Source organism: Zonotrichia leucophrys, chromosome 7, assembly GCF_028769735.1.
Source record: "Zonotrichia leucophrys gambelii isolate GWCS_2022_RI chromosome 7, RI_Zleu_2.0, whole genome shotgun sequence".
NCBI classification, from domain to species: domain Eukaryota; kingdom Metazoa; phylum Chordata; class Aves; order Passeriformes; family Passerellidae; genus Zonotrichia; species Zonotrichia leucophrys.
The window spans coordinates 24733444-24744949 of NC_088177.1; the positions used below are offsets into that span (position 1 = coordinate 24733444).

The 11506-nt window shown below is 37.0% G+C and overlaps 1 long non-coding RNA gene across 1 annotated transcript; it reads left to right on the forward strand.

The window, feature by feature from the left end:
• Positions 1-1620: 1620 nt before the first annotated feature.
• Positions 1621-7182, forward strand: LOC135450469 (uncharacterized). The gene is made up of 4 exons (XR_010441074.1): positions 1621-1738; positions 3335-3451; positions 6604-6820; positions 6928-7182. It is a non-coding gene; the product is annotated as an uncharacterized LOC135450469 (long non-coding RNA).
• Positions 7183-11506: the final 4324 nt, after the last annotated feature.

An 11506-nucleotide genomic window follows, 5' to 3' on the forward strand; every position in this document is an offset into this window, starting at 1 on the left:
GAAATCTGCAGCTGGATGGACTTTCTTCAAAGCTGGTTCAGGAATTTACCTTCTACTTTCACTTCTGCATTGTGTACAGGCAATCTTTGGCTTTACAGTGCCTGTTTTACTGAGCATTTGACGCCAATGTTTTACTAAGAATTTCATGTCAACTTCTACATATTTCAGGCTGGGCACTTGTCAAGAACTGCTGGTTTCTTTGTGATTATAGGTTGAATGTTTGCTTTCTTGGTTACTACTTCTCATCAGGACACCTGATACTATTTCTGCTCCCAGAGCTGCAAGAATAGCTGAGCTATGTATCAGCAATAATTTCCTTCTCTGTAAGCTCTGAGGTTGTGTCCACAGATAGCTGACAAAATTGTTTAGTGAATTACAGTGAAACAATTATGCTAGAAATTTAATGTTAATGCAAGTTTTTGTGCAAGAGTATTTTTGCCCGACTAGCAGGACCTGCAAAGTCTTTGTGTAATTTCTTCCTTTTGCAGGTTTTTCATATGTGGTGGAAAGAAATATCAATAAATAAATATATCAATAAATAAATATATCAAAATATCACGGTTTACACAGGCAAAAATAGATTAAAATTGGTTACACTGTACAATAGTGAAAAGGAACAAAGGAAAAAGTTGAACACAATATTGCATTTTTGGAGCTCTAATGGAAAGTGATACTGATGGCCATAAGGATCTGAATTGCAGTCCATCTCACTAGCAAGTGTTGTAAGTTAAATCAACAAGTTGGAGGATGTGAGTAATAACAAGTGTGCTGTTTTGTCTCTAGCTGATGACAGTGGTACTTTGAATTTTTGATGTCAGTGTGATGCATGAAATAGAAATTATAATACTTGAGAAACATTTATCCAAGCAGTCATTTCTTATTAAGTTGTTTCAGGGAGCAGACAGGAAACCTGCTGCTGACTGACAAGTTATAATTGTCATTGCCATCAGTGCAATATCTTGGGTCTTGGCATGTGACTTAGGTTTAAGGATGTCTTTTCTTTCTTGAATTTAATCTTTGTCTCTTCTGCTTTTCCACTTTTGGATGATTGTTTAGCATTATGTAGATCAGATAGATACCCTGGAAGAAATAAGTCAAGTAGATATGAGGAAGAGGGACTTGGCCAATGCGTCTGTTCTGGAACGACACTTTAACAAAGGCTGGTACTCAATGGATTGATGATGAAATTGTATGTGTGGAGCACTTTCTGCTCAGTGGACAATTTCTTAGTAGAGGGAAATTGGAATTTTATTGAAATTCTGAGGGTCCAAAATGTTCATGAGACTCACTGCATTTTTCCAGGTGATCTGAGCTAAAAAACTCACAGGAAGCATATGATTTTGATTTGGCAAACAAATATTGAAAATGTCTAAATTCACCCCTGCCTCAAAATTAAAAGGTTTTTCTGTACATAAACCTGAGGCAGGTTAAATCCCTTTACTGTAAAAATCTGCAGAGTAATCTTAACCTTGAAGGATTAGAGCACCCCTTTTGTGCAGGTGGGTCAGGTAATTAGCAGTTTAATCACTTTGCAGGAGTGCAAACTATCACTGTCCTGAGTGTCCTAATAATGGCCCTGAGCAGCTCCTCCTGGGGCTCCTCCCCACACCCAAGTGACTCCACAGAAGCTCATCCCTGTGGCCTCTCTTCCTCTGAGGTACAGGGTGTTCTGTCTTGCAGCCTCCCCTCAACCCTGTCCCTGGGGGTTCTTGGACCTGGCTCTGGACCTGTGCTCCAGGTGTGGAGGACCCCACTGTCTGTGTGCTCTTGCTTGCCCTTATCTCTGTCTCTCTTACCATCCTGGCTCTGCTTGCTGGTGGAACCCAGGATCTGTTTCACTGCTGACTCTGTCTAGGGCTGTTGATGTGCCCAGAATGAATGCCTGGCACTGCTGCCATGCTTAATGCCCTCTGGGACTGGGCCCTTGGTTGATGAGGGTGTTTCTGCTTGGAGCAGCCCTTGCTGCTCCATGATGAGCATGTGCCTGTTTGCACACCGAGGTACAGCAATGGTGCAGAGATGGTACATGTGAATTGAAGGCAATCCTCTTGAAAATTTGAACCATGCTCTTTAATGTAACTTTAATTAGAGAAGTGTTGGCTGACCAAAAATTGAGGCAGAAAAAATAGCACCATTGTAATGTTTGATTTTTTTCAGTGTTTAAAATACTGGTTCTTTATGAATCAGAGTTTTGCTACCAGCCTGATTTTTACAAGTGACTAAATGTGTTTCTGTCGTTATTTTTTCCCTACCATCACTTGCAGGAAATGTGAAGATGTACACTGCATATAAAAATGGGGACTCTTTCCCAATAATTTCTTTACTATTCATTTCTAATCTGTCATGCCTCTTAATGCAGCTGAAAAAATCAACTTCATGTGCATGGAAATATCCATTTTAATGTACAATTTATAGACAGGTATTTCATTGTGTTCCTCTTTACACATTGTCAGAGGATTGCTAGTGTTTATTAAACTTCTAGCCACTTTCTTCAAATAGTGATAGGAAACTTTTCTCAGCAATATAACTTGCAAGGAGGTAATGAGGTTCAGCTGTGTCACAGGATTGTGGAATTAAGTTGAATGAGATTCAGAGTAAACACAGATGTTTGCAAAAGCCTCATGTAACTTTCAAAACAACATCAAGGGAAAAAACCATTAATCTTTGTGTATCTCTTTGCCTTTTAATTACTGTGTCTAATTACACTGTTGTGAGTGAGTCCATGTCCATATTGAACTAGACTTGTGGCTGACCTTTCTGTCAGCAACAGGTATAGCTGGTAGAGCAGATGAGCCTTTGGGATGTCTAACAGGAATGTAAGGAATATGGCTTTATTTTTTTTGGATCAGACCGGGTTCAAGCACACCCTTGTTAAGAGCTAAGCAGGTTAAGCAAAATGACTAGACATGTTTGAGGCTTACTAATACATTCAGTTGTCACTATGTGTATTTTTCTTTCTTATGGATGGGTCAAAATAATGTATTTATCAAACTATTTTATCATGAGTTGCATCACTGAGGTATTTTGTGTGTTGCTGAGGTTGATTTCAAAATTTAATATATGTAAACATTTTCTAACTAGATAATATAGGATATTGTAAAGAATAATCTTTAATCTTTCCCATAAACTGCATTTAGCAAGTTCTTCTGTGTAGAGAGTCCATCTTTGTCACTGCATAAGAACAACAGGGAAGGAATTACACAAACTCAGCTAATATTTTTCAGAAAAAAGGAATAAGCAGGGAAAGTTGGGGAGAATGAAAATATATGTGTTTGTGTGGGGGGGATGTTGGCTCTGCAAACTGACAAACAATATCTACTTGTAATGTGGTTAGGAATTACCTGAAACATGGAAGAATCTTAAAAAGATTGACTTCACTGTAAAGCATGAAGCGGTACCTCTACAGTCCAAAGAAGTGTTGGTTATCAGAAGAAAATGTGTACTTTTGGAGGTGAGATCAGTTCTGTGCTCTGAACCAAATGATTTTTCATTTTTTGTTCTGATAACAAGCTGGAGGCAAGCTTCACTGAACTGAGAAATTGTAAACTCTTAGAAAAGGCTGTTGAAAGATAACAATTCTATGTTTCTGCGTAATGTATTCTGAATGAATCTGATAATTTAAAGCCCACTCCACCAAAATGGGAGTGATGCTTGTGTCCTCTTTATCTTCAATTATGTCTAATCTGTTTCTAATTTAAACATGATAATGCTGTTGTCAGATCAAATCTAGATTTTAAATGTTTTATTCCTTTTCATTGGCAATGTTTTAAATGTGGGCTCTTAAATGTCCGTGGGCAGTACTGGCTGAGTCTATAAAAGTTTTGGTAAATTTAAAGGAAATAAGAATGCTTAAAAGTGAAATGACTCATAGTTCATGAGATGGAAAATATTTAATGAATGGCAGCTAAGGAACGCTTAGGCAACAATCCCCAGGGATTACCTGCTTAACCTCTAAGGAATCCTAATTCAATAAGTAAGTTGTATCTTTCAGGTGAAACAGCATGGGTTTAGAAACAGATGTTTTAAAAACAAAAGTGTCCTTTAAGCTTGTTATTCAAGTAGTTTCCAGAATATAGATAAATTAAGAATAACCATGATTTTATGAACTGTTATGATATATCTGTCACTGTCAATATCTTGGAGTACCAATCAGAATTTCAGTCAGAATAAAAACTGCATCAACATGATTTATCAAGGTATATTCTCAAGTACTGACATTCTGACAACAAAAAATGTAACAAAAAGAGCTTTTCCAACTAGACATACATTTTTGAGAAAGTGAAACTAATCTGAGTACATTGCGTTTTGAATGTCCGTTCTCATGATCTCTGCATTAAGGAGTATTCACAAGTTTCAAATAAAACAGCTGATAAATTATTTAAAAGAGGAATTTTTTCTCCTCCATGATCAGGAACTAAATGAAGAATCCACCTGTATTTTTTGAAAGTTCAGTTAACGAAACATTGAAATCATTCTAAAATATATTCTGATTGCAGGCTGATTATGAAGTTTGGTCTCAAGTTAAAAGTAATTTCTTTGTTTGTGCTTTCTCCTCATCCTTAGAGTTGTCAGTAGAGTGTTGTTTGGGTATCTGGGGTTCAGTGACTGCCAAATTGATTAAAATAAGGGGAGAGATGGTGATATTTGTCGTGTGGTCCCGTTTTTTGTTTACTTGTTTTGGGGTTTTAGGGGGGTTGGGGTTGGTACAGAACAATCGTTCAGTTTTGTGTAATCTGCTAACTTGCCGAGGCTGTGCTCAATCTCACTGTCTGTGCCATTGGTAAAGATGCTAAAAACCACCAGTCCCAAGACAGAGCCCTGAGCGACACCACTCATCACCAGCCTCCACATGAATGTAGAGCCATTGACCATAACCCTCTGTGCCCACCCAGCCCATTCCTTACCCACTGAGTAGCCCACCCTTTGCTTCCATGTCCATTTCCAATTTGGATAAAAGGGTGTTCTGTGATACTGTGTTGTGGGCTTTACAGAAGGTTAGGTAGATGGCACAATTTGGTCTTCCCTCACAGAAAGCCAACATATTGGTCAGGCACAGTTTGTCATTAGTGAAGCTGTGCTGGCTGTCTCAGATCATGAACTTGTCTTGTACATGTTGTTTTATTGTAATATTCATCTTGGCTAGGCTTGCAAGAGCTGTAATAGAAACATATATGGAAGGAAACTCTTTATAAAAACAATCTTGATTTGCAGCATCATTCTTGTGATTTCTAAAAAATAATCCTAAATCCTGCTTGAAGAAGACTTTACTACCATTTGGCCTTGAAAAGCAATGCTATGAGAAAGTGTCAAATTATTCTGAATGACTTCCCATTTTCATATGGAAAACAGCAGTGCTGAAAAAGAAAAGTAAATGCCATTAGGATGCCAGTAGCTGGTAATCCAGGAGCCCGACTCCTTAGCTGTCAGATGTTTCCTCTGAATTCAGAGGGAATTGGTCATGGCCTGCCATTGCAGAACAGAGCCCTGGTCATTGTGTTATATAGTGATATGTCTAGATAAAAAAGAACTGTAATAGCTTAAATTGGGTCCAGAGTTCCCAAGAGCTGGGGTATGTCAAGGAGATGTGGCTATGCTGCTGTAACTTTTTCACGGAAAGAGTCCCCAGATTTCATAACGTTTAGCTAGAAATTTTCTGCTGAACATTAACTTATACATTCAATACAGATTTTGAATGTAGTTATTAACATTCATATAATGGACTATATCTGCAGTAAACTTACTTTAATCCCTTAGCTTATGCAAGAGTTTCATGCATTTGTGTGCCTAAGGATCCATCATGAACAAAAATAACTGAGAAAGGATGTTGCTTGTTCAAATTTGTGCATAGATAAATTTTGCAGCCTAATCTGGGTGCTTTTGAATGAAAAATTCAGGATATAAAATTATATATCAACAGTTAGAGAACAAAGGTGGTGTTTAGCTTTTTCTTTATAATAAAACAGCATAAAATTATATTAATTTGTATTATGGCTATAGTTGGTTTTTTTTGTATTGCTGCATTGTATCTGTCCTTCAGTGCTAAATATACAAACTGGTTTGCTCCTTTATTTAGCTGGAAAAAGCTCATTTGACTGGTTTGCTCAGTGGGTCTCATTCATTGCACTGTTAAGAGCAAAGTGGATACCTAAGTGTGGCACACTGAGGATAGCAATTAGCTATGTGGATAGGAATGAAAAATAATTATTATTCAAAAAGGAATAAATTTCTCAAATTTTGCCCTAATATATTGTGTAATTAAGTAGGTCCTAGAAGTTCATTTCTACAGGGCTAAATGCAGTTATTAATCTCTAATTAAACAAATGAACAACTGAAAACTCACTTGGGACCCCCAAAAGCAGAATTGTTTCAAACAAGTTTTGTAATGTTTATAATTCTCTCAACATGTCCTCCTCTTATCCCTTACTATATTTGAAATATTCTCAATTGTCTGCCACTTCTGTTGCTAGACTGGAGAGCAAGCTGTCCAGATGAGAGATTACCTGCTTTGCCTTGCTTTTATATTAATTTGCAGGCTTCATGGTTTTAGAAGTGTGTGTACAGGTATGTGTCTAAATACATATATGCTTATACATTTGTTTATAGCGGCCTAATTGACGAGTCCAGCAATTTTCTGTGAAGTGTTGACAGCGAGCAGACCTTTGTTTGCAGAGAAAAGGATGCGATCCTCGGTACATTGCAGAGGCCCGGCACTCACAGTCCCCTATTAGCTTTGTGCATTACTGACCTCCACAGGCATTTCAGGGGAAGACACAGCAGGAAGAGACGAAGGTCAGTGCAGAAAGTGCTGCTGCTTTTGCAGGCAAGTATTGTGTATTTAATCATTGTCTTACACCATTTTTGCATATAAGGCTGGGCTGTTCTTTCTGGTAAAATTATTGGTCTGTAATAATTTTTTTCTCATTTCAGTCTAAGGGTCAGTGATAAAGAGTGCTGTCACGTTCCACTGTCACACTCCATGTCACTGGCTCCACGTCACACCATCTATACTTCAAAACCCAAGTGAAGCTGTGATCACATCAGAGCTCTCTGGATGTCACTGCATCCAAATCAAGATACAATTGTGTGCATTATTCTTCCTTATTGGTTCACATCAAGTTTGTCTGTGTGTATGAAACCTAGATTTGAAGATGTGATGAAATGTGAGTAGAACCCCTTCCTGTCCCATTCCAACAGCTGGATTTAATGTTTATTTTCTGTTTGCATAGAATTTATTATTAGTTAAGCAAAGTGATGTGATAGTCATTAATGCAGGTGTGTTTATATTTTGAATACAGAAAGGCTCTTCCTTATCTACTCACACTTCTAAATGTAAAGAAGTCAATATTTCATCAGCATCCAGATGTAGACTACAGAAAATCCTTGAAGCAGAAGAGAACGTTTGAGTTTGAATAGGCATCCAGAAAATTTTTTAATGTGTAAAATTCTTTGATTATCTGAAAATGTACATTTATTGCCTAGGTAATTGAAAAAAAAATAGAGCAGGTCTAAAACCTTAGTGAATTTCCTGATACATCTTTAACAGCAAATACACTGCTTTCTAAATTTTAATATTTTTTGTATGTTAAGGATGATTTCATGGTATACCATGGCCACCAGGTATAGAATCCAGCTTACCATGGCAATTGGCCCTGGGCAGCACTTCTGTTGGGTCACAGGCTGTAGCAGGGACCAGAGGCACCTTTTTATACAGTGGAACCCTGAAGACTTGGCCTGTCTGTTGAAGGATTCCCACAAGTTTGTAAATGTATTATCGGAACTGTAGGCCATTTATACTAATACTGATTGAAAGCATGAAAATCTTGGTGGGGAAACACACAGATAAATCTTTAAAATTAAATTTTCAGGGCAGAATTGCTGGTTTTTATTGGACAAAATGAGGAAATCAACTTATTCATCTGACTCTATGCTCTGCATCTTTTATTCTAGAGAAATAAATACAATCCATGCCTGCATGGTTGCATGACCCTAGTTAAGCAAACTTTAGATGAGCTCTTAGTTGTTTATGGTACTAAAGCCACATAAGCATGCCTTATCAGCAGCAAAGTAATGCAGGCATAAGAAAAAAAAGTATAGATGGAATATTTTGTAGTAGGCTTTAAGTGACTGCAGAGTATTCAATTTTCCAGGGGCATGCTACTGTCATGTGTTGCTACAAATGTCTGGCTCGATTCCCAGGCCTGTGGCTCAGTTCTTGAATGGTCAGGATGAGGAAGCAGCACAGAGTTATGGGGATATGTTTTAAACAAAACAGGCTCTGAGTATGCCTCATGCTTAGCACATATGCAGAATGAATATTTGAGGAAGGAACTTTGAAATAATGCCTGTTTGGGTTTTTGCTCATGTTTTCTGAATCTATGAACTCTTCTCAAGTGGCCTAAGAAAATATATTAAATTATTTTTCTGTGAACTGAACGATATTACAAACTGAAGTCTTAGACTTCTGACTTAGTTTAATTTGCTTGCATAAAAAAAGCACTAGTAGTTCATTACCATAGCCCTCCTTTGGATGGAAATGCATTAGTGGTGTCTGCACGAATAAGCAATGAAGAGTAGTGAGAAGAAAAAGCCTCACACAGTACCATGTGAACCCACAGTGTCTGCCTCAATTTGTACCTTTTCAGTATCTGACAGTGAATGATAACATTATTGCAATGGTATTTACTGGCACTGCTGGAGTATGGGGGCTGTCATTTTTTTCTATTCTGAATTGTTGTGCATGGCTTTAAAAAGTGCCCAAGGCTGAAATGTGTTTCAGAGGTCGTCAAGGAGGAAACAAAGTGATTTTTTCACTACTTTTTATGAAATTCGGCAAAACAATTTGAAGCTGGAGGAGTTCCAAACCTAAATGCAGGTTATTATGGATTCAGATGGATAAGATGGTTCCTGGTGGGGATAAGTTTGTCATAGTGTCTTTCAGGAAATTATACAACTGTCTTTCGTTTTCTTCTATATTTCTTTAGCCTAAAGAAAGGAGGTTTCAAAATGGCCATTTAATAATCCCCAAGAAGAATAACCTTTGCAGCAGTCCTATTTTGTAACATAAGAACTATGAAAACCTGGCCTTGGATGGATTATAACAGAATCCTGTCTATTGACTTATATTTTATGATTAAGTCACTAATCTGGCATCCAGCTTTACTTGCATTTGTTCGGAATGACAGGAGTCCCTTTCAGTGGTCATCACAGATTTCTCTTTTCATCAGCTTTTCCTCAGAGGTAATTGCAGCTGTACACAAGCCATTCAGTCTCCAAAAGAGGACAAAATTTATTTTAATGTCCATGAGTGCACAGTTACCTCAGAGATGAAGTTATTGTTGTGGAAGAATAGGAAAAGCTCCTGCTCTGATGAAACAGAGTGCCTGACAAGATTATGAAGCAAAAGATCTTCCTTATTTTTTATTTATATATTTTTACATGAACAAAACATTGTTAATTTTTTTAAAATATAAATTCATTTGAGCTTGAACTTATTTTACAGAACCCAAATATTTTCTAAAGTTTATTTCTAATACATTCTATTGGTTTTAGTATCTTGTACCATAAAGATTTTGCCACTGCAATGGAATTGCTGTCACTGTAAAATGGGAGTATTGCAGCTAACTGGTTTTTGTTAATGAGATTTTTTGATAATCATGAGGTATTTGAAGTTTTGAATTCAATGGATCATTACTCCCAAAGCAAAAACATGTTTCTGCATGTTAGGTGGACTTTTTTTTGTTACATTCTAGTCTACTGATTTACATGTGGAAGATACTTATACTTGTGGTTACACATCATCTTCAAGTGTCTCCCAGAGCTGTCTGCATAGTGGAGTAATTTCTCAGGAATAAAGTCACTTCACACTGGTGTGGAGCACCCAGACAGTGAGTTATTTAGAGTAGCTGTAATGCAACCTTGTTTACTGAATACATATTCCAGGTGATTTTTTTCAAGAGAGAACTTTTGGGATTTTTTTCCCTATTAATATTAATTCCATTAAAAGATACAGTTTTATTTAGAGTCCTTGCTTATACTACAGCAGCTAAGTAATGTATGCTTTTCTTTCAGTTTCCCTGAATATCAAACATTTACCTAAATTGAATTTTCTTTGAGAATCTTGAGACAAATTCAGCCAATGCATTTTTTTTGTTGTAAGAGAGATATATCTGCTTATCTCTGGTTTGAAATTTAGTTTTTTCTATTTTGTTACTAGCACACCTCTCATCCATTAATGCTACTAAAATGATATTGAATAAGAAGTGAACTGATTCCTATATATGGAATTTTAATACTTTAGAAATGTGTTTTTACTTTGAAAACAAGCAAAAAACCAAACCATAAAGTTAAGGATTCCTTCCCTATAACAAACAGAATTCTAACACAAAGGATAAAAATCCTCTTAGATTACTTTTCAGCATCAGTAGGTTTTAAATGTTGAAACTCATATTGTTACATTTGTATACCATACATATTCATGAATATTCACCTGCTGATGAGTTGGAAACCATGGGCATTGCTGAGAATGTAGTAGAAGCTGTTTGTTTATTTTTTAAAATTTTATAGACAAGTATTAAAGATTGGATGAAAACCCCATGGAAACAAATAAATGATGAGCACATGGAGATGGAGCTCAGAAGATTTGCAAATGTGATCATTTCCCTAATGAACAGTGTTTCGCTACTTGAAATAATCTCTCGTGTTCTGAGTACTCTGCATTATGTAGGAGCCTGTAGCTTGTTAAATTCCCTTCATTAGAGAGTTTTTGAACTCAAAGGATTAAAAAAATTGGGGAAACGAGTATTACAGGATTGAACTCCCAAATCTCAAAGTACTTCTGAAAATATCTCTCTGAGTTTATTTTTTCTTCCATAACCAGCAAATTACCCAACTGGCTTTTACATAAGATTCAGAAGTCAAATTCCAAGATGCAGTCACTAACCTGCTTGCTTCTTTAGTGCTTCTGTCATTTTGTTCTCAAGGGTCTGCTGTGTAAGAAATGAAGACCTGTCAAAGCATTAGGACATGGGATATGCACTCTTCAGTCAAGGATTATGCATCTGAAAAGAGCTGAAGCTTAACAAATTAAAACTTCTTGTAATTCAGAAACCAGCATTTATGGGCACAAGAGTCTTTGTGTTCTACATTTGCAGAATTTTGGATAACTTTATTCCTGTAGTGTTTGTACCTTAATTCTAGAGCAAACTTTGTCAGCTGTGTAAGACATGGAGGACTTTTTCATTGTACAGCTGCACAGAGGAGCTGTGAGATAAACAGATATGTGTAGCTAAAGCAGTAGGGAAAATGGCAGTAAAAAGAGATAAGTGCACACAATGGTGAATGTAAATGAACATCCTAGGGGTGGCTTATATGAATTAAATATCCTCTGGACATGTAGGTACACAGTTTGTGGTAATTGGGAGTGGGGCTGTGGCTGAGCCTCATCCCTAATGGGCTACAGCTGTGAGAAGCAGGTGAGCAGCATTGAAAGCAATGAGCCATGGAGCAC